Here is a 20,127-nt window from a genome sequence, read left to right as displayed (position 1 = left end):
CTTCTCAGGCCTTAATATGCATGCAAATCACCAGGAGAGATTAATAAGACACGAAGTGCAGGACTCCATTTCCTGAATTTCTGATTTGATAGATCTGAGGCGGGGCTCCAGAATTTTCATTTGTAACGAGTGCTGTGGGCTGAACTGTGTCCTCCCAAATTTGTGTGCTGAAGTCCTTATCCCCAAAGTATTTGAAACGAGGCTTTTAGAAGGTTATTAAGGTTATATGAGGTTCCTAAACTGATTGGATTGGTGGCTTATAAAAAAAGGAAGAGCCAGGAAGAGACCTCTCACTGGAAACCAAACTGGCTAGAACATTGATCTGGGAGTTCCAGTCTCCAAAATTATAAGAAAACAAATGTTTACTGTTGACTCCACCCAACCAGCCATATTTTGTTATGGTAGCCTAAGCATTCTAGTCCAATGAGTTCCCAGGTGCTGCTGCTGCTGCTGGTCTAGAGACCACTTTGAGAAACATGGTTGTGGGCAATGGAAATCTGTTAAGGTCCCTGCTGTTTTTCTGTCCACTTTCATTATCACAGATATTTTTTTTTTCTTAGTGGATCCCGTTTCCAGTGCCAGGAAAGGTCAACCAAGGATTATAGAAAAGCCGGGGCACTCGGCACAATGAGTGAGTCCCGTTAGCTTGTCTTGCACTCAGTTTCACGAGTTTCACTTTGCTCCTTGTTGAAGTTAATTCCAAAGATTTCAGTCAATCAGTCTCCAGTCCTGGAGGTGTTAGGGGTGAGGGCAAATTGCTGGCCAGAAAAAGTAATTTCAAGACATGTATTGTGGAGAGACCAATACCACAAAAGGTTTATGGCTTCTGTTTACATAAAATATGTGTTAATCGCTCGGTTGTAAGTCTGACTCTTTGCAATCCCATGGACTGTAGCCCCCCAGTAGGCAAGGTTAATATGATGGAAGTTCTGGTTTATTTTTTCTCTCAGTCTGTAATAGGCATTTTATAGGCATCTTAGATTGCTAAAAGCAACCTGGTCAGAAAGGTGCTGCCTTTGGTTTTCAGTTGTGTTTCTTACATGAAGTGCTATCCTGGAATTACTAGTTTGTATACTCTTGGTATGTATAAGCACAAAGGAGTTTAGCTTTTAAAACTCTTTATTACTAAATGTAGACTTGTTAATTTATTTACCCATTCATCCATCCTGTAATTCATTAATTCTCTGTACCAACATTCGCTGAATATCTTCACTATGTAAATTAACTTTCTAAGTCCCGTGGAGAATAAAAATAAAGTCCAGTTTTCTGTGTAGCAAAATCCGTTTAACACTAAGACATTACGAAACTAATATAAACTTTCCATCTTAAGGGATGGAAATACATAGTTGTGAAATAATTTAAAACAGGAAAGGTTTTGTGCAATCACATATATACATAGGGCTTCTCAGGTGGCAATAATGGTTAAGAACCTACCTGCCAGTTCAGAGATGTAAGACTTTGATCTCTGGGTTGGGAAGATCTGCTAGAGGAGGGCATGGGAATCCACTCCAGTATTCTTGCCTGGAGAATTTCATGGACAGAGGAGCCTGGCGGGCTACAGTCCTTAGAGTCTCAAAGAGTTGGACACGACTGAAGCAACTTAGCAGGCTTGCATGCACATGTACGGGTTTCCCAGGTACTGCTAGCGGTAAAGAAGCCACCTGCCAAGGCAGGAGACATAAGAGATGTGGGTTTGATCCCTGTGTTGGGAAGATACACTGGTGGAGGGCACAGCAACCCACTCCAGTATTCTTGCCTGGAGAATCCCATGGACAGAGGAGCTTGGCGAGTTATAGTCCACAGGTATGCAGAATCGGACATGACTGAAGTTACTTAGCATACATACACAAATATATAATTCATGTATAAGTATATATACATGCATATGTATATATAGTTTTATATATAGTTACAATTTTAGAAGTAATAAACATGATTTTCCATAGTTACTTCTTTAAGATAACAAATACAAGTCTTAATGCTTATATATGATTCAGAAGATATCCACTCACAGAACAGTCAAGAAGAGTAACTATTCATTTTTGGCATACGAGAACAGCCGTAACAAGTTACCTTAAGCTTTAGGTTGGGGCTTCCTAGCCTTTTTGGGATTGAGAATGTTAGCTTCATAAAGACACGGCTGCTGTCTTTGTATCACCAGTATTTAGAACTGTGCCCAGCGCATAGCAATACACAGGAACACAGTTAACATTAGTTGAATGGTTGAAGGACAGAATGCAAAACCCTTTCAATGATCGGCAAAGATACATGAAGCATTTCCACAGAAAAATGACCCAAGTCCACACACCATTTTGTGTACATTTCAGGGAAGCTTTGGTATCCCCTAATCCTTACCCACAACTGCCAGGTTAAGAACGCCAGCCTCAGCTGAAAGAAAAGAAAAAGACAGGAGATGTACAAAAGAGCATCAGCCCAAAGCACAGAGTGTGGCTTCTGTCAGGGGCCAGGCCATTTCTGAAATGTCCACGTGATACTAGGAGGGAATTTCCATATAGTAGATTTCGTGTTAGGTAACTTATCTTTTAAACCAGTTGTGCTATTCCAAGATTATCTCAAATATACCAAATATATCTCTACTAGTCAACTTCATGTCATCTGTTTTTTTTTGTTATCTGTTTTATCATTCAAAGAATGTTGCTCCTGCTAAGTCACTTCAGTCGTGTCCGACTCTGTGCAACCCCAGAGATGGCCTCCTACCAGGCTTCTCTGTCCCTGGGTTTCTCCAGGCAAGAACACTGGAGTGGGTTGCCATTTCCTTCTCCATTGCATGAAAGTGAAAAGTGAAAGTGAAGTCTCTCAGTCGTGTCTGACTCTTAGGGACCTCATGGACTGCAGCCTACCAGGCTCCTCCATCCATGGGATTTTCCAGGCAAGAGTGCTGGAGTAGGGTGCCATTGCCTTCTCCGAAAAGAATGTTAGGAGGTAGATATAGTATGTGATACTACATGGATAAGAAAAAAGAGGTTCTGGTGGTTTTAGAATGTGCTAGTAGTGTCCTTCAGATACTGACTGGCAAATCTAGTCATATTTGGACTCCTGACCCCCACTCTCTTTTGGACACCTCACTGGTAATTTTTCTGGGTCATCATGTTCTAATGTATATCTGTTGCTTGTTAAAAGAGAGATTGGAGTGTTAGTTGTCACTTAGTTTTAATATGTGACGTAATGACACTGGAAATGTAAAAGCAGGTTTTCTTTTTTATCTGTGATGACACAAAAAAATTAACGTTTTCATTTTTTTTCCTCATGGAGAAACACAGAAAGTGAAAGTGTTAGTCATTCAGTCGTGTCTGACACTTTGTGACCCCATGGACTGTAGCCTGCCAGTCTCTGGAATTTTCCAGGCAAGAGTACTGAAGTGGGTAGCCATTCTCTTCTCCAGCAGATCTTCCCAACCGAGGAATCGAACCCAGGTTTCCTACACTGCAGGTGGATTCTGTTACCGTCTGAGCCACCAGGGAAGCCATACCCAGAAATTAATGTTTAAAAAAATGTGACTAATAGGATCCATTCTTCTATTTGTATTAAAAGGTCAGAGGACATGTAGTCAAGACTAATTGATTAAATTGTTCACCTTGCCCCTAAGATTTAATAGATGATCAGTTTAAAAAAGTTAGTTTAGCACAAAACAATTTTTAACAGAGAAAAGACACAGGTTTAGCATATTTTATCAGTTTATACTCTTATATACTTCACAGTTACGCTAAGAATATTGTGTAATTGTTTGTTTATCATATTCTCTAAGAACAAAAATTGCCTGCTTATAAATCATAGGTGTAGAACCAAATGGATATTGTTCAAGTTCTTACAATTTTTCCTTCTTAGCACATATTTCAAAGTTCCCAGTAATCAACATAATGGTTGGTTTTCTTTTGATGTAATGCAAGCACAGCTCTAATTTCATTTCTCTGGAAAAATCCTTTATATATTTGAGGAATTTTCAAAAAAGATATAGCAGTACTAATATTGTTGGATAAAATTTCTCAATCCATCTTATTCATTCTCCCTTTATACTGTGATCTCTCAATGTATTCTAATATCTACAATTGTTGAATGATGGTACCAATTTTAAACTGAGTCAAATTCTGTTTTTCATTTTATACTTTTAAATTGCCATCCTCATTGTTAGTCTCAACTAGTTATTATTTTCTTAGTGCCTTTTTCTTTCAAAGTAAACTGTTTACTAGGTTTTGGGAGGTTTTATTTCATTTTACAAGTATTTCAATTACCATGGTTATCAGTATAAAAATCCTATTTATTTTTAAGTAAGCATGATCAAGTAAGAACCTTATATTTCTATTAAATGCATAGCTGTCAAAGGAATAATGCTAATTGATTTAGGGCATCTGCCAGCTGGAGAAGAGAATATTTCATGTGGATATTTGTCTATGGTAATAGTGATAGGACAGGGAGACAGTTTTTAAAAAAAGTTTTTTCTTTTCTTTGTGAGGGGATGGACAGAAAGCAGTCTCTGACTGACATGAAGTGAAAGGAATTTCCTTTCACCCCTCAAATAAAATTTCGTTCTTGCGTGCTAAGTCGCTTCAGTTGTGTCTGACTCTTTGTGACCCCAAGGACTAGGGATTCCTCTGTCCATGGGATTCTCCAGGCCAGAATACTGGAGTGGGTTGCTATTTCCTCCTCCAGGGGGTCTTCCCAACCCAGGGGTTGAACCCCTGTCTCATACTTCTGCACTGGCAGGGGGTTCTTTACCACTAGCACCACCAGAGTTCATCTACTTCCAAACCTGCTACTGGCTGTGCAAGCTCTTACATGTTGTGAAGAATCTGTGTCAAGATTGTGTAGTCTTGCTTTCTCTGTCCCCTTCTGGTTTTTCTACCACGATTTTAAGATTTATTTTCAGAATTCGGTTCAGTCTTTTTTCTCCTTCATGATAAAGATGTGTACTGCATTGAACATGAAGCATTTTGAGATTTTGTTGTTGTCTCTCTACCTAAGCTAAGAATGAAAACCAAAACCCTTATCTTGACTTTACAGAATCTTTCACGGTCTGTCCCCTGACTGTTTCTCTGGCCAAACCCATTGCTCTTCTTGTTGCTTACATAGCCTGAAGCCTCAAAATGGGGATTCAAATCCAGTTCTATCCGGCTCTGAACCTCATTCTCTTAGCCATGCCCTACACTACAAGCACCTCACCTCTCTCCCACAGAGTGTAGGTGGTCCACAGGTCTAACTCCAACTCCTGTCTCCACCTCAAAACAGTTCTTTTCTTGAAGTCAAATTTTGTTTAAGTATAACATCCATTGAGGTATATGTAAAAATCATAGCTATAAAGCTTGATTACTTTTCATGAATAAATATATTCAGGCAACCAGGAACTAGACCAAGAAGTGAAATAAATACTACCGTGTCCCAGCAGAGCTCATGACCACCCCTGCAGAACCGGCTTCCCCCAGGGCAACCACTTTCCTGAAATCTGAAACCACTGGTGTTTCCCTGTGGTTGAACTTTACAGGTCCTCTTTTGTGTCTAGCTTCCCTTACTCTCAATAGTGAAAACTAGCTCTTCAGCTATAATCACATACCCAAGAGCTCCATTTCTCAAATTATATCTCAAGAAAGGTTAGTGTCCAAAGATGTTCATTTGAGAGTTACAAGTTGATTTACTTTAACAAGCATTTTGAATTCCTAAGAGTAGAATGCAGTATGGAGAATGTCCTGCAATGTTTCCACAGCACAGTTAATAACACGTGGGACACATTATATGATGGGTAAAGCTCGAGTCTGGGGGTTTTCTGTGGGGTTCTCAAGAGTTCATCCTCACAGTCTATGCCCTTCTCCATTAATTAGTTCCTCTGGCAGTGACCCATTCCCTGCTAAAGAGGATAGGCTAACTTGAATGGGATGGCCCCAAGTTAATGGACAAGTGCATGCTTGTCCCAGGATACTGGCCATACCTGCTTACACGATTGGTGATTCAATCTTCAGTTCATTCACCATAGTGGATAGTATGAAGGACCATTCAAAGGGGGCTGTTGTGTTTCCCCACTTTAAGGGAAGCCCACTGGGCATCTCTGTCTTCTTTTTGTAGAGAATTCATTAGAGAACCAGATACTGATCTTAGGCAAATGTTGGTTTGGATACTCAAAAGATTTTTTTTTTCCTGTAATTGAAAATCTTAGAAAAAATTTAAAAAATTGAAGTATAGTTGATTTACAATATCATGTTAGTTTCAGGTATAAAACATAGTGATCCAGTTATATATATATATATATATATATATATATATATATACTTTACAGATGGTGCTAGTGATAAAGAACCTGCCTTCAATGCAGGAGACATGAGACATGGGTTTGATCCCTGGATCAGGAAGATCCCCTGGAAAGGGCCTGGCAACCCACCCAGTACTCTTGCCTGGAGAATCCCATGGACAGAGGAGCCTGGCAAGTTATAGTCCATAGGGTTGCAAAGAGTTGGATATGAAAGAAGCGACTTCGTGTGTGTATATATATATATATATATATATTCCTTTTCAGATTCTTTTCCCTTATAGGTTATTACAAAGTACAAAGTAGAATTTCCTGTGCTATACAGTAGGTCCTTATTGGTTATCTATATTATTCATAGTAGTGTGTATTGTTAATCCCAACTTTCTAATTTATCCCTTACCTACCCCCCTTTTCCCTTTGATAACAATATCTGTGGTTGTGAGTCTGTTTCTGTTTTATAAATAAGTTCATTTGTATCATTTTATAGATTCAACATAGAAGCAATATCATATATTGGCTTACTTAGTATGATAATCGCTGGGTCTGTCTCTGTTGGTGCAAACAGCATTATTTAATTCTTTTTATGGCTGAGTAATATCCATCATATATATATATATATATATATATATATATATATGTATCACATCTTCTTTCTTTATCCATTCACCCATCGATGGACATTTAGGTTGCTTCCATGTTTTGTAAATAGTACTGTAAATAATGCTGCTATGAACATTAGGGTCACTTCCACCTGGCAGGGGTGTGGGGACAGGAGGAAGAGGCTCAGATGGAGAGGGAAGAGGGAGGTCTGGGGAGAAATCTCCAGAAAGAGGGCACAAGGAAGAACTCTCCACCCGCCAAAATACCACCACTTTCACACACTCCACATTCATGGCCACCATGCCAGTTTTCCACATGCCACCACCCACGCAGCCTGCAGCTTGAAAACTGAAAGCTTAAGAGTCAACGTATTTCTGGGTCCCAAGTCCTGTCTCTCGAGACACAAAAGGCAGTCAGACTGCAGACGGCTGCCCACTGGGTTGCAAGACCAGGCTGGAAGTACCCTATCAGATGCTGAAGGCAGACCTCTCTCTGTCCTTCTGTGACGCAAGGGAATGTGGGCCAGAGAGTCAGAGGCCTTCGGTAACCAACCCCTCCTCTCTGGGCTCTGAGTGGGCTGACCCCATCTCCAAGGCTGCAAGTCTGGCCCCAGAGCCTCAGAGCTTCCGCGCCCTCTAGCGGCCTCTCTCCGTAACGCCCACACCCAAGCCTTCCACCCTCTTCAGGACTTCTTCCTCTGTCTTTCCGGCAGCATCCGGACCACAAGAGCTCCTGCAGATGTGTCGCTCCCTAGAGGTGCTGTTGGGTTGGGCCAGGCTCCTGAGGCCGCCCCCGGGGTGGTCCCAAGCTTTTAGTCACTTTTCTTTTGTTCGTATCTCTAGCCAGCTACCTGCCATTGGCCAGTACAGACTTCTGCTCTGAGGTGGGCCCACATGCGGATTGCCCCGGGGGAGGCCCACCTGAGGGAGGAGGGTCCGGTCTGCCCCGCCCTCCGAGGGGCCTGAGGCTCCAGATGGGAAGCCCTGTCAGTGTCTGATCACAGGGGACAGCATTCTCCAGGTAAACCTGTGGAGTTACCTCCATAACGTTTTTTAAATAGATCTCCCACTCCTCATATTTACAAGATAAAGAATTTCCCCTATTAAATTTGGGAAATATATTATTATTAAAAGGAACAGGAAGACACAGGATGCTCCTAAACGAGCTATTACTTGGAAGATTCAACAATTCTAATGAGAGAACACCCATGCTCTTCACCCCCTGGGACATCAGCACAAGTTGGGAATTGGTTGCAGTCTTTATTAATTCCTCTGATTTCTCCAGAACCTTTCCTTCAGGGAGAAATCTCTGGGCTCTGCAGGGACTGTGGGTGGTGACAGGTAACTCTGAGACTGAAAAGCTGGAGGAAAAGAGACAGGGGACAGAGATGAGAAGTGGTGATAAGGAGCAGCAGGAACGTCATGTTTAGTCTCAGGCTTAGAGTCTCAGTTCATCTCCAGCGAAGGTAAGGACCACCAGGAGCTGGCCCCACTGGCCTTGTCACGTCATGTGGGAATGGAGGACAGCCAAACCACTGGGGCCACTTTCAGAGAAATACAGAAGAGTGAGAGGGCATCTCTGGGAGACGGTTTGACATGGTAATTGTTGTGAAATGATGAACTTTTCAGAAAAGTGAAGACTGTTCTTTTGATTTTCAAGGACTTGCAGTTTTATGGTTGAAAGGAAAACTTGACATGGAGAACATCTAATGATTAAGAAAGAAGAGAAAGGAAAAATGTTAGACAGCAAGAAAAGGAGAGAGGGGGAAAGATAGAAGGAGGAAGAGTACAATTGATAACAACATCAGGTGCCTGGGTGTCAAAGATGGTAACAGTGGGGAGAAATATGGCCAGGCTGTCAAGAAGCACTGGACTTTTAGACAAAAATATCACTCATCAACAAGAGACTTCAGAATTAGAACGATCCAACTAATACCAACTGATACTCTTGATGAAAGTGAAAAAGGAGAGTGAAAAGTTGGCTTACATTCAGAAAACTAAGATCATGGCATCTGGTCCCATCACTTCATGGCAAATAGATGGGGAAACAGTGGAAACAGTGGCTGACTTTATTTTTTCGGGCTCCAAAATCACTGCAGATGGTGATTGCAGCCATGAAATTAAAAGATGCTTGCTCCTTGGAAGAAAAGTTAAGACCAACGTAGACAGCATATTAAAAAGCAGAGACATTACTGTGCCAACAAAAGTCCATCTACTCAAAGGAATGATTTTTCCAGTAGTCATGTATGGATGTGAGAGTTGAACTATAAAGAAAGCTGAGTGCTGAAGAATTGATGCTTTTGAACTGTGGTGTTGGAGAAAACTTTTGAGAGTCTCTTGGACTGCAAGGAGATCCAACCAGTCCATCCTAAAGGAAATCAGTCCTGAGTATTCATTGGAAGGACTGATGCTGAAGGTGAAACTCCAATACTTTGGCCACCTGATACGAAGAACTGACTCATTTGAAAAGACCCCAATGCTGGGAAAGATTGAAGGCAGGAGGAGAAGGGGATGACAGAGGATGAGATAGCTGGAAGACATCACTGACTCAATGGACATGAGTTTGAGTAAACTCCACGAGTTGGTGATGGAGAGGGAGGCCTGGCGTGCTGCGATTCATGGGGTCGCAAAGAGTTGGACATGACTGAGCGACTGAACTGAACTGAACTGAACATTTCAATAGCTAACTTGCAGCTTCCTTTCATTACCTAGGAATTTTAACAGCCACTCTATATTATTAGTGATAAATGGAACCAAGGCAAACAAAAATAACCCACACAGGATGACCTACTAGCAATAGGAACAAAGACAAGACTGAGAACCTAATTTCCCAATGTAAGTCTTTACTGGGAACTGATCCTTATGCTAAAAAATGTAAGTTACTCTGAACTTAAATTAAAAGTGGAAGAGGAATTAGACAATAAATATATTTTTATCACTCCTGGCCAACTCTTTTATATTCCATTCTGATGATATTATAGTTTATAATTTATATTCATTGTTTTATTATACCCATAATATTCCCAGCAAAAACAAGACCAGGAGCTGAGTGTGGCTCAGACCATGAACTCCTTATTGCAAAATTCAGACTTAAATTGAAGAAAGTAGGGAAAACTGCTAGGTTATTCAGGTATGACCTAAAGCAAATCATTTATGATTATACAGTAGAAGTGACAAATAGATTCAAGGGATTAGTTCTGTTAGAGTGCCTGAAGAACTATGGATGGAGATTCGTAACATTGTGCAAGAGGCAGTGTTCAAAACCATCCCCAAGAAAAAGAAATGCAAAAAGGCAAAATGGCTGTCAGAGGAGGCCTCACAAATAGCTGAGAAAAGAAGAGAAGTGAAAGGCAAAGGAGAATAGGAAAGATATACCCATCTGAATTTGTAGAGTTCCAAAGAATAGCAAGGAGAGATAAGAAAGCCTTCCTAACTGAATGGTGCAAAGAAATAGAGGAAAACAATAGAATGGGAAAGACTAGAGATCTCTTCAAGAAAATTAGAGATACCAAGGGAACATTTCATGCAAAAATAGGCACAATAAAGGACAGAAATGGTATGGACCTAACAGAAGCAGAAGATATTAAAAAGAGGTGGCAAGAATACACAGAAGAACTATACAAAAAAAATCTTAATGATGGATAACATGATGGTGTGATCATTCACCTAGAGCCAGACATCCTGGAGCGTGAAGTCAAGAGTGCCTTAGGAAGCATCACTATGAACAAAGCTAGTGGAGGTGATAGAATTCCAGTTGAGCTATTTCAAATCCTAAAAGATGATCCTGTTAAAGTAATGCACTCAATATGCTAGCAAATTTGGAAAACTCAGCAGTGGCCACAGGACTGGAAACGATCAATTTTCATTCCAGTCCCAAAGAAGGGCAATGCCAAAGATTGTTCAAACTATTGCACAATTGCACTCATTTTACATGCTAGCAAGGTCATGCTCAAAATCCTCCAAGCTAGGCTTCAACAGTACATGAATCGAGAACTTCTAGATATACAAGTTGGATTTAGAAAAGGCAGAGAAACCAGAGATCAAATTGCCAACATCTGTTGGATCATAGAAAAAGTAAGAGAATTCCAGAAAAACATCTACTTCTGCTCTATTGACTATGCTAAAACCTTTGAATGTGTGGATCACAACAAACTATAGAAAACTTTTACAGAGATGGCAATACCAGACCACCTTAGCTGTCTCCTGAGGAACCTATATGCAGGTCAAGAAGCAACAGTTAGAACCAAACATGAAACAATAAACAGGTTCAAAATTAGCAAAGGAGTGCGTCAAGGCTGTGTATCGTCACCCTGTTTATTTAACTTATATGCAGAGTACATCATGCGAAATGCCAGGCTGGAAGAATCACAAGCAGGGATCAAGATTGCTGGCAGAAATATCAATAACCTCAGATATGCAGATGACACCACCCTATGGCAGAAAGCAAAAAGGAACTAAAAAGCCTCTTGATGAAGGTGAAAGAAGAGACTGAAAAAGCTGGCTTGAAACTCAACATTCAAAAAACTAAGATCATGGCCTCTGGTCCCATCACTTTGAGAGTGTTAATGGTAGTCTTGGTAGGGAGGCCAGAAGACCCCAAGTGGCAGGAGGAAATAAAACTGCTAGTGGCAGACTTTTTTTTTCTTTTCTCTTCTAATCTATGTTGTCATGGTGACACCTGATTCTGCCTGAACTTTATCTCAAACCTTGAGCTAACCAATGCATTTTTCTCATGGAAATATCTTTCTTCAGTTCAGTTCAGTTCAGTTGCTCAGTCGTGTCCGACTCTTTGCGACCCCATGAATCCCAGCATGCCAGGCCTCCCTGTCCATCACCAACTCCCGGAGTTCACACAAACTCATGTCCATCAAGTCAGTGATGCCATCCAGCCATCTCATCCTCTGTCATCCCCTTCTCCTCCTGCCCCCAATCCCTCTCAGCATCAGAGGCTTTTCCAATGAGTCAACTCTTCGCATGAGGTGGCCAAAGTACTGGAGTTTCAGCTTCAGCATCATTCCTTCCAAAGAAATCCCAGGGCTGATCTCCTTTAGAATGGACTGGTTGGATCTCCTTGCAATCCATGGGACTCTCAAGAGTCTTCTCCAACACCACAGTTCAAAAGCATCAATTCTTTGGCGCTCAGCCTTCTTCACAGTCCAACTCTTATATCCATACATGACCACTGGAAAAACCATAGCTTTGACTAGACGGACCTTTGCTGGCAAAATAATGTCTCTGCTTTTCAATATGCTATCTAGGTTGGTCATAACTTTCCTTCCAAGGAGTAAGCGTCTTTTAATATCATGGCTGCAGTCACTATCTGCAGTGATTTTGGAGCCCAAAAAAATAAAGTCTGACACTGTTTCCACCGTTTCCCCATCTATTTGCCATGAAGTGATGGGACCAGATGCCATGATCTTAGTTTTCTGAATGTTGAGCTTTAAGCCAACTTTTCCACTCTCCTTTTTCACTTTCATCAAGAGGCTTTTTAGTTCCTCTTCACTTTCTGCCATAAGGGTGGTGTCATCTGCATATCTGAGGTTATTGATATTTCTCCCAGCAATCTTGATTCCAGCTTGTGCTTCTTCCAGCCCAGCATTTCTCATGATGTACCCTGCATATAAGTTAAATAAGCAGGGTGAGAATATATAGCCTTGATGTACTCCTTTTCTTATTTGGAACCAGTCTGTTGTTCCATGTCCAGTTCTAACTGTTGCTTCCTGACCTGCATATAAGCTGTATTAATTTGCTATGTATTTGCTTGGAAATCTGCCTTTCTTTACAATTCATGTCAATTGCTTTATGCCTGGGGATGACTCATCTTGTGCCAATGCTATCTCAAAATGCATGTTGTGGGTGAGGGGCATGGTGCAACTCTCAATTTTGAGGTGTTTCCTTTCTCTAATTAGCAGTTTGCTAATAGATATATTACTCATAGCTAAAGACTAGTGATGGGGGACTCTTTCTGTCCCCTTCTGATGTCTATGTCAGAAGATTTCTCTATCTATTTTATACTTTAATAAAACTTTATTAAACAAAAAGCTCTGTACCATCAAGCTCATCACTGGCTCACGATCAAATTCTTTTCCTCCGGAGGCCAAGAATCCTGACATTGTTCACGGCTCATGGCAGCAAACTTTCAACTTCATGACATAGTTGGGGAAACAATGAAAACAGTGACAGACTTTATTTTATTTTGGGCTGCAAAATCACTACAGCCAGTGATTGTAGCCATGAAATTAAAAGACACTTGCTCCTTGGAAGAAAAGCTGTGACAAACCTAGACAGCGTACTGAAAAGCAGAGACATTACTTTGCCAACAAAGATCCATAGAGTTAAAGCTCTGGTTTTTCCAGTAATCATGTATGGATGTGAGAGTTGGACTATAAAGAAAGCTGAGCACTGAAGAATTGATGCTTTTGAACTGTGGTGTTGGAGAAGACTCTTGCGAGTCCCTTGGACTGCAAGAAGATCCAACCAGCCAATCCTAAAGGAAATCAACCATGAATAGTCAGGAAATCAACCAGTCCTTCATTGCTGAAGCTGAAGCTGCAATACTTTGGCCACCTCATGTAAGAGCTGACTCATTGAAAAAGACTCTAATGTTGGGAAAGATTGAGGGCAGGAGGAGAAGGGGATGATAGAGGACTAGGTGGCTGGATGGCATCACTGACTCAATGGACATGAGTTTGAGCAAACTCTGGGAGATGGTGATGGACAGGGAAGGCTGGCATGCTGCAGTCCATGGTGTCACAATGAGTCAGACACAACTTAGTGACTGAACAACACCAACAACCAGAAGTCCTGATATTATAGGTCAGCATAATCTTAGTGTGCCCATGGTTTACTGGGGAAGAAAAAAGCAGAGATATATCTATCTAAGACATAATTTTTCAATATTCACTAAAATTTTTTTCCCAATCAAGTACCTACCCTCTGGCAGACACTGGCATGGGGACTAGGTGAATGTTATAGAGATAAGCAGGGCATTTCCACCCTCCTGCCTTGCCATTCTTTGTCATAGATATGGTGTAAATTTTGAAGTCCCTAACCTTCAGCCCTGTGTTTTTAAGAGAAACCTGTGTAGAATAGGGAGGTGGATGTGTTGTTGCTGTAGCTGCTTTTCATTAATGTAAGTAATGTTACAGAAGAACTGAAAAATAGAGAAAAGAATAATATCCACCATCCCACCATACTAAAGCAACTACTACTACCAATTTTACGTAATTTACTCTAGACTTTTGACAATTTTTTTGATTATCCAGGAATACATAACTTTGCATTCTTTTTCTTTTTTTTTTTTGCATTCTTTTTCTATGGAGCTATGTTTTATAACCATCATTTTATTAATTCTAGAATAATACAACCAGAGGTTATCAGTATTTACTTGTGTCGTCATTGGACGGCTATTAAGTAGTAGAGCTGGGCAGAGCTGTGAACCCACATGTGCTGCCCTCCAAAGATCTGAAATCACACGACACAGCTCCCTTCTCCAACCCCATCTCGTACCACTCTACTTTCTACACGGCTGATCTTCTTTGAGCTCTTCAAACATACTATACTCTCTAGTTAGGAATTATAGGAATAGAAACCAGACAGAGTGACAGAAATAGAAAAATGACAGCTCTTAGGAATCAAGTGAAAATTTTATGGTTAAAAATATTCTTTAGTCACATTTAAATTTCATGTAAATTGTGTCATAAACTGAAGACAGATTACTACGTGCTCTTTTGGGTCCTTTCTCTTCTGAGCATTAGCCCCACCTTGACCACCCCTGCCTCCTCCCAGACTTACCAAATAAAACACAAAGCTCAGATAAGCTACACTGACCACTGCAGCCACCACGTACAATGCCACGTGCCCTAGACCCTGCACATAAACCATGACAAAGTACATGTTGATGAAACAGATAAGGACCATGATACTGCCTACGATCCTCCAGCCTCTGTCAAAAGAATCAGCACAGTTATTGGTGGAATAGTCCAACCTCTCCACAAACAGAAAAAGACATTGTGTTTTTTGGGATTACAGGACAGGAGTAAGCAGCATTTCAAAATAATCTGAAAATTGCTTCTTATGTCCCAAATTAGGTTAAATGAGCCAAAGTTACACAATGATAGGGAGAAAGAGGAAAAGAAAAACACTATCAAATAATCTCTATTATTTAAGTCCTTACAAAGGCAACAAGCCTACAACTGAAAAAGTAATGAGTCCCCAGAGATCCAACAATTCGTTTCAAGTATCCCACATCCTTTAGCTAATAAAAGGTATTAGCTTATGCCTCACTCATCGAGATCATTTAACATGGAATTAAGATGCTTTAACTTTCAGTGGCTGAAGTTGAAGAGTTAAAGCCCTAAAAGCTGAAAAACTTCTCCCAGAAATAAAAAATTGTGCTTTCCTTCCTTTGTTACATTCACTATCTCTATTTTCTTTTTTTTAATTTTTAAAAAATAGACATATAGTTGATTTACAATGTTGTGTTTATTTATTTTGAATTTTTGGTCACACCCTGTTGGTCCCTGTGGGACCTTAGTCCCCTGACCTGGGATTGAACCGTCACCCCCTGCACTGGAAGGCAGAGTCTCAACCACTGGACCACGAGGGAAGCCCCCAGCAGTCTCTGTTTTCTAAGTCAGAGATTAAAGGGGCAGCTCTAGCAGTCGCCTCTTCAAGCATATAGTTCCCCTAAGATGGATTTTCTGACTGGCCTGTTTGATGAAGATACCATTTCCCCCCACATCTCTGGGAACTAAAAGAAGTGCACTCACAATCCATTGGCAAATTTGCTCATCACCGGCTGCAAGCTCGTAAACGTGAGGATGGATATGAGAGCAAAAGGAAGCTGCAAAAGAAAAAACTAAGATCACATAGGGCTACTGGGAGTCCTGTAACACCCCAGAGGGCAGCACTTTAGCAAAAGGGAACCACAGACCCTGCCTCATCTACTCTGTGAGAAATGATTCCTGTCATCGCAACATGCTGGAGGGTTATGTGGAAATGTGTAGCATGAACCTAGCATCAATTATGCTCACAATGTCTAGAAAATTTATATCTGCCTTGTCTTCTTAATCTCCATAATACCCAACAGTCTCCTTTACATTATTTAATGTTTGCTTGGATTAATGAATAATAATTTTATGTTCTATATGTAATTACAGCTTATAATTCCCATTCAACAGGCTTAGGAAAAAAACAAGCCACTTCTAAAAGCCTTTTAGATTCCAGAGACTTCATATGCATTCACCATAGACCAAGACTGTGCCTCTTTCTTCCTCTGAATTTTCCCCACACCCACACTAGGCTTGGTACCTAAGGGCAATACAGAATGCCTCCTGACTCAATGGGATGTGAGTTTCCCCAGTTCCCTCCTCACCTGTAAGCTCTGAAGAACATTCAGGATGTCATTCATCCCTGTTAGATGCTCCACATCTTGGAAGATGGCCACAAGCCCAATGGGGATGATGGCAATAGAGCGGGTCAGACTCACTCAGGCAAAGCATGACCATTTTAGGTTTAGGAATCCCTGGAAGAAAACACAGAAGCAGGATGAATGTCTGGAAGAGGAAACAGAAAAAGGTCTGGGGAGGTTCAGGAAAATCTTAGAGGCATGGAATTAAGAAGGGACAAAAGGGCAACGTCTCCTTCCTCTTGTCCATCCCAGTCACAGCAGCACGTACCTCCATGACAAACTGGCCGGAATAGGTTCCTGTCATGGTGGAGCTCTGCCCCGCAGCCAGGATCCCCACCACCCAGATGCAGAGAGCAGAAGGCCTGAAGTAACACCCCAGCACAACACCCTGGAGAGGCAAGGGAGAGAGATCATCTGAGACAACACCCCAAACATATCCTTGGTGTCACTTCTCCCCATTCCTGGCTATGCACCCACCTCTACCAAGCGCTGTGCTGGCACTGTCCCAGAAGCTAGACTCGGGGCCTGACCTCATTCTAGAGGCTTTCAACCTAAATTCTGCTGGATGGGCCCCCATTCCTCCTCAGCCTAGTCCCTTCTCTTCTCTAGGCTCCTAAAGCCTTTATCCTCAGCTCATATGTAAACTATTAAAAAAAAGTTTACAACACATTTCCCAAATCATATTCCTTAACACAGTATTCTTGAAGATGGTCATAGGAATGGAGAGAAAGTGCAAATGAATTCTGGAGACGCTACATACTATATATTCTACTCTTGGAGGTTTACAGTGTAACCAGGATAAAAGGGACAAAGAGATCCCAATAAAGACCACTTTACTGGGACTTTCTTGGTAGTCCACTGGTTAAGACTTCATGCCCCCAATATAGGAGGTAGGGGGTGTTCAAACCCTGGTCAGGGAACTCAATCCCACATGCCACACAGTGTGGCCAAAATAAATAAATAAATAAAGTCTCCAGCCACTGTGGCTGGGTGGGGAATACATATTAAAAAAAAAGAATACTAAGAGCGCTTTCTTTACTCACCCCAATTAAAACCTAGAGAACAGTGTACTATCAACACAAGTTTGGGAATTGCTGATACAATCGATTCATCTTTTTGGCTGATCCTCTAATCCCTTCCACGTAATCCAAAATCCTGTTTGGCATCCGAATCTCTGAAAACAGATACTCCAGAGAAGATATGCTGAGCTCTGAAGTGAACCCGTGGAAAAGACCAGATACTAGGCTAAGAATATTGATCCAGGAGCAAAGATCAGAAATTTGAACAGGTTTATGCCTTTGTAGATGTCCACAGCTAGTGTTGGGTTATCATCAGGGAAAAGGTGAGTGTGGGGACTGCTGCTGTTTTTACAGACTGCAATCTGGTACCAAAGCAGTTTAGGAACAGCTTTTAATTTTGAATCCAGGACTCAGAGAAGAAGACCTCTCCTATAGATCACATACCGGTCATCTAAGAGATGGATGCTGGAGGTGAGACACTGGACACGCATTGATGACAGAAGAGACTGGCAGCAGTGTCACTGAGGTCTTCCTCCGTAATTTTTCTATACCCTCACGTCATCAAAAACTTCCTGAGTTAGAATGTGCATGGTAATACATGAATGCTGGGTCATTTTAAATGATGACAGGAGCTGAGGGCCCTTAGAAGGCTTCAGATATGAGAGGGCACCCAGAATAGGGAGTCCTTAGTCAGAGCAGAGCCAGGAGTCAGAGGTCCTATGATGGGAAACTAAAGAGCGAGCAAAACTAGATTGGCAATCAGGAGTCAGGAGGACAGAGAATTCAGTGTGATAAAACAGCCTGTCTAGCCACAGATTCTATTTCCTGTGTGTTGGCTCCTCCGAACCTGTCACCAAAAGGCAGGGCTGGAAAGCAACCAGTATTTAGAAGGGAAAGGGGATGAGAAAGAGTCAAACAGACATAAAGCCACTAACAACAGCTTGAGACAGTCCTTGTCTGAGGAAAACTCCTTTCCCAGTCCAAAGCTGGGAATGATGGGTCTGGACTTGGCCACAGCCCCAGACTGTAAACACAGCTAGTGCAGTGACTTAGGGGCAGCACTGAGATCTATTCCTGAGCTCTAAGTCACTGTCACATTTTCCTGCCCCAAGGCGGCCTCTTCTTTACCCTCACATTCATTACTACCCAGTTGGTTTTCTCAAAAAATGCTTCGGCAAATACTGAGGTAACAAAGATGGTGATAAAGGAAACAGAGCAATGCAGGATTCAGTGAAGAAGTACTTATAGGCTTATCGAACTTCCTGCTTATTGGCTCAGTCTACCTGTCTGTACTAGAGAGATAATAGCGACGGTCATTTTTTGACTAGTTGGAACAAGTTTCCTTGTGATATTTCATGAGTTGGAGTCAGCTGAAAGTCTTAGAGGGCAAACAACCGATCACATGAAATGTGGGACTCCACTTATATCCTTGTTCACTGAGTAAGAAGTCATGACCCTTTGATGACATCACATATCCAAAATAGGAAAAAAGAGACTGAGTGACTGCCCTCAGTTACTGTGGCTGGAAGAACCACTGACCTACATAAACAACCTGATTTCAGGGGGAAATGACCTTAATTAAACAAGTCTCTGAAATCTCCCAGCAAATGATTGTGTTGGACTGACTGGTAAAAGCCAAGTTGGGCTCTTTCCTCCTGACCTCCACAAGGCCACTTAGACTTCTGAGATTTAAGGAAAAATGACATGGTGCCCCACAGATTTTTTAAGAAGGACTTTAGTCCTTTCTGTATGGGGTCAGTTATCTCTGGTCACCTTGGTGGTAAAAACAGAGTCCAAGTATGTCGAGTCCAACTGTGGAAAAACGCCGTGCTCCTCCAGGGCTCCAACAATTGTAAACTAAGGGCGTGTCCCTTGTAACGAAAGGAAGAGAGGCCATGAACTACATAAGTCACTGAGATAAGATAGGTCTTGCTCACCTTGAATAAGGCAGAATGCAGGTGGAGGTTGCGTGTCGTGATCATGGTGCCCACGGTGGCCACAGCCTGCATGATCTGTGGGGTGCGACAGCCTGAACAGGATGGCAGGAATAGACCTTGGAGACCTTGGAGGACCTGGGTCTGGCTGGGTTTGACTGTAGCATACTACATACAAACAACAGCTATTAGCTTTTTCTGGAACATGAGACCAGGGAGTAACACAGTACTAGTGAATGCTGAATTCTTTACTTCATCAATTCCCCCTTCATCAACAACTACATAGGAAATGAGGAACACAGAACCATCCAAAGAAACCAAGCAGCACAAGGTCAGAGAGTTTAGGACTCGGGTATCCAGACATTTCACATTATATTTTAGATATACAAAATAGATGTGTAGAGAATTTAATTAATATTCTAAAAAAATAAAATGGCTGCTAACGGCTTTATTGATATTAGTGTCACAATAACTCCAGTGAGACACACCTTAGAATATAGTCAATTTTTGATTACCCACACTAATCATGCTTCTGTGCTCACCTATGTATAGAAAAATCACTTACGCTTGCCACTAGCATCTGCTGAGACTCACTCAGAGGCACTTCTCATACACCCTTTTTCCTGGTTCAGCATTTCTCTTGGAAGCCTTAGACATTGCTGTATCATCTACTCACAGAGTAGACACATTTTCAAAAGCTTAACTAGGCCAATAAACAGAAATCAGTTTATAATCATTAGACTTAGAATGGTGCTGGGTTTCACCTCACTGCATGACATCTAATAGAGTGTCACGACTGGGGCACAAACCAGGAAACACACCCTATATTCCCTCTAGTTCATTAACTGCTACAATACAAAGACCAAGCTGCAATTACTGTCAACCAGGATGAGCAAAACAGAACCCATCA

General features: G+C 41.5%; 1 pseudogene; it reads right to left on the bottom strand.

Moving 5' to 3' along the window:
* Positions 1–7,488: 7,488 nt before the first annotated feature.
* On the bottom strand, positions 7,489–19,797 carry LOC102277595 (natural resistance-associated macrophage protein 2-like; annotated as a pseudogene).
* Positions 19,798–20,127: the final 330 nt, after the last annotated feature.

This window comes from Bos mutus, chromosome 5, assembly GCF_027580195.1.
Source record: "Bos mutus isolate GX-2022 chromosome 5, NWIPB_WYAK_1.1, whole genome shotgun sequence".
Taxonomy (NCBI): domain Eukaryota; kingdom Metazoa; phylum Chordata; class Mammalia; order Artiodactyla; family Bovidae; genus Bos; species Bos mutus.
The sequence above is the reverse complement of the archived record's forward strand: the minus strand, read 5'-3'. Positions and strand labels throughout refer to the sequence as shown.